Source organism: Benincasa hispida, chromosome 1, assembly GCF_027475165.1.
Source record: "Benincasa hispida cultivar pf3 chromosome 1, pf3_genome.v1.1, whole genome shotgun sequence".
Taxonomy (NCBI): Eukaryota; Viridiplantae; Streptophyta; class Magnoliopsida; order Cucurbitales; family Cucurbitaceae; genus Benincasa; species Benincasa hispida.
This window is the reverse complement of record NC_143478.1, coordinates 84,492,265-84,496,413: the sequence shown is the minus strand read 5'-3', so window position 1 is coordinate 84,496,413 and position 4,149 is coordinate 84,492,265. Positions and strand designations below refer to the sequence as shown.

At 33.1% G+C, this 4,149-nt stretch overlaps 1 pseudogene across 1 annotated transcript; it reads right to left on the bottom strand.

Annotated features, from left to right (window-relative positions):
• Window positions 1-653: 653 nt before the first annotated feature.
• Window positions 654-2,976, bottom strand: LOC120092010 (large ribosomal subunit protein uL16 pseudogene; annotated as a pseudogene). Its single transcript, XR_016530467.1, has 2 exons — window positions 2,761-2,976; window positions 654-1,478 (listed from the first exon to the last, which is right to left on the bottom strand). The product of XR_016530467.1 is annotated as a large ribosomal subunit protein uL16 pseudogene (transcript).
• Window positions 2,977-4,149: the final 1,173 nt, after the last annotated feature.

The following is a 4,149-nucleotide window of genomic DNA, read 5'->3' as shown; positions in this document are numbered from 1 at the left end:
AATCAATTTGGAAAGAACTATAAAGATAACTAAACTTATAGAAAATAGACAAATATTTTAATTTATTTAACAAAAGTCAAAAGACACCATTTAACAAAAGTTCATATTTAGTAAATTTAGGGTATTTTTGGAATACTTTTTTAAATGATTAAATTAAAAAAAAAATAGTTGTTTTGGAAACTATTCTATCTGTTTGGCGAAAAATAAGCTGAGTGTTTAATGAGATTAATTTCTCTAATTTATACGAGAAACTCTGATCACCATCTACCTATGGCGAGCGGCGACTACCACTGCCTTAACAAATTCTTTTATTCTAATTTAAAATTAATAAAATATTTTCAGAGTGTTTTGTCTCAATGAGTTTTTTCTTTTGGTGAATGTTCCTTATGCACACGAACAACTCTCTTGGGTATCATGAAAACTCAGCATATTAAATACTAAGTAGGTAATCTCCTTAAACTCATTCTCTATTAGCCATATATCAAACCCATGCCCTTTATTTACCATTATGTCTAACTCATGATAATTAGTTACAATGAGTTTTTTGTAACTATGATATCCAACCTTAACTTCCAGCAGTGTGACAGTAAAAAGAAAACTAGAAAACAATCAAGTAGAACTGCTCCCTGCTTAATGTTTAATCACTGGAGGAGTTTCAAAAGAAGACTGAAATTTACTAGGATAATAGATAAAACAGTATAAAAAAGGAAGCTTGGTTGGTTTCACAAAGTTCAAACAACCAACGACGGTAATAATGTTGTCAACAATGATTCCAAATAAATTGAACAGTACAACACAACTAAATGAGTCTAGGCAGTTTGAGATAGAAAAGCTCTTCCAGGCTGACGGTTTGCAAGAGGCCCATGGCATCCAAGAAGCTTGGCGTTAACACCATCTGGAAGAATCTTGTTCTCTGCCTTGTACTTCAGATAATCAGCTCGGCTAAATTTAGTGAAGCCCCACTTCCTGCTAACAATGATCTTCTGACGACCAGGAAACTTGAACTTAGCACGGCGGAGAGCCTCCTGTGCATTCTGTCCATTGTTGTCCCTGCAGCGAACTGAAAGGAGAACCTGACCAATGTCCACCCTTGCGCAGGTTCCTTGTGGTTTGCCAAATGCACCTCTCATACCAGTTTGGAGCCTATCAGCCCCAGCACATGAAAGCATCTTGTTAATCCGCAGAACATGGAAAGGATGCACCCGAACCCTCAAATGGAATGCATCCTTCCCAGCAAACTTGGTCATATACTTATTGCAGGCAATCCTAGCTGCTTCCAAAGCCTCACTTGACACGTTTTCTTTCTCCCAACTCACAAGGTGGACACAGAATGGAAATTCATCAACTCCTTTCTTCTTCATTCCAACATCGTAGATCCTAATCTTAGGGTCGGGGACACCACGACAAAATCGTGACTTAGGGTATGGCTTGTTTTTAATCTGTCGGTAACACCTAGCAGGTCTTCTCCCCATTGTGACCTGCATCGTTGTAGAAAAAAATATAATGTTACATAAAAGCTAACTGGAAAAAGCCCAAAACTAGATGACTAATTGAAATTGCTCCCAAATCTAACGACCATCCCTCTCCCTATTCTCAAAACCTATCCTAATTCCCATTCCCCGTGACATCAAAGTGCTGCCAGTATGACCTCATTACCTAGACAAGAGATGAACACAAGATTCAGCTTGAGAGATCTAAATCTGGATGTGACTTAAAATCAACTAAAAACATTCAACAGGTGAGTCACCACTTATAGTTTGGTCATTGAAGTTATAACCAATAGGACTTGTCCAGAAAGGGCAGGTCAGTTTCTTGGCCATTAAACATAGGATATAATGAACAGAGAATGAATCAGACAGCAGTTTTGTAAATCATACAGACATATCCTTGAAACTCAGCACAACTATACTTAGCCGCACCAGGAGAACAGTAAGATATGCCCGATTATCATAAGTACCTGCTTCAATCATCATCTTCTACCCGTCCATCATTTTATGACATGGAATCGACCGTGTAAAAGTTGTAGGAACTAATTATAGATCATTAATATACCGCTGCTAAGTGGATTCAAATAGCCCCAAACTCACAATATAATCAACTCACTAGCCACCCTTTAATATCTCAACGTGATTCCTTGATCCAATCTGACTGAACCCAAAAGTTTTTTGTAAACTCTTTAGTGCATCATTATTCAAATCCATATGTTAAAGTCAAGGGGAATACATAAACACATTCAGCACCAATGGGAAGCATATTCATGCCACAACTAAAACCAAAATCCGCAAATAAAAACATTGAACTTTTAAGTCTATTGTTGTCTTGGGAATAGACTCAGATGAGTAAGGCAAGCATCATATCCAAAGTGAATACTGATCGCCTGCAGTACAAATCTGGGCAGTCATGGATTGCACCAGATCAGCCAAGTTCATTCTTCACGGTCCTCCCTTCAATCTATGAAACACAGGCCAAAAAAAAGGCTACCGCACAAACACCTTATCATTTTTCAGCTAAAGAACAAAAAGTTTGCTTCATTTTTCGACTACCATCTTCATTAATCACAATACTCACAGTAGACATTACCCTCAAAGGCTCTTGATTAAATGAAACCTTTATAGCTCAATCCAACTCATTAACTATCCTTTGTTTCAGATAAAAACCAATAGCTAGTTTTCGTGTTCAGAAATTTAAAAAAAAAAATCAAATTTTCGATGGAAATAGAGATTACAGAACAAAGAGATGAAGAAAAGGAAGGTTTCGTACCAGCGAAGGAGCGAAGGACAGATGAGCTGTAGAAGCGGCGGCGGCGCGACGAGATTCAGCTATCTGCTGCGGTTGTTAACCCTTTTTATAGCAGATTTGGACGGATAAATTGGGTCAAATGTCCTTTTTAATAGTTGAATTTGTCACAAAAATCGACTGCTTGAACAAACGCGTATATCCAACCTAATTCATTTCACATTCTTCGGATTTATTTTTATTTTTATTTTTTTTTAAAATGTCTTTTTAGATAATTATGTTGTTCCATCCATTTAATTTCTAGAATTACCCTTTCTATTTTTTTTATTTTAGAGTTAAGTAAATCATTCATTTTATTTCATTTTTAATAACTCGATGGTGTAAATATATAAAGTTAAAGTCTTGACTTAAATTTATATTTAAATCATATTGGTAAGAAATGAATATTGAATGAACGAATATTAAATGAAAAAAACGACATAATAATTATTTTTAAAAAGTAGACTCAAATAGAAACTAAAGAGAATAAGTTTGTTTGTTTTTTACAAATGTGCAAGTCTTGAAAAATACATTCCATTGAAATTAGTGAAATTTACACTCTTTTATTAAATTTAGCAGGTGAATTAGTGAAAATGGAATGAGAAGTAGTAATTATAATATTTAAATAAAGTTAGAGTATAGTTTAAATAAAAGTAAAAAATTTATGTTTAAATTTAAGAGAAAGGCGATGAATTTATAAGAAAAATTGATTTCTTTCTAAAAAGAAAAAGGGAAAAAAATAAAAATTTATTTAATTTATTTATGGGGAGGCTAAATTTATACGTCTCCCATGATATTTGTGGGGATTTGATTTTTGCGTATGGTATGAATCATGATGATTTAAACTATACTCCTCGCAACCGACTTTCTCTTTTACGCACGTTTGCAGTGACGCCTGCAAACAGATGAGGTAATATGATTGAATAAGTTTTTTCTTTTTCTTTTTCTTTTTTTTTTAAAAAAAAATTAAAAGGAAGAATCGGTTGTTTTTAAGGTTATATTTAAACGTTTGTTTTTAGTATTTAAAACTAGGCTAGCTTTATTGTTATTATTTTTAAAAAATCTAAACTCTATATTTTGTGTAAAAAAAAATATATCTAAACTTTTAAAAATTCAAAAATATCTTTAAACTTTCAAAAAATTCAAAAATAATCTTATAGTTAATTTTGGATTGAAACCATTGAAGTTTGTTTAAAAAACACTCTTAAACTTTTAAAAGTTTCAAAAATACTGTTAAACTTTTAAAAAAAATGTGGAAAGCATAATCATGTCATAAACAGTTTGTCTAAAAAAGAACTTTTATGAAAACTTTTAAACAGTTTGTAAATCTTACTAAAATTAGGAAAACCATTTTCCTTTTATCTCACGGTTACC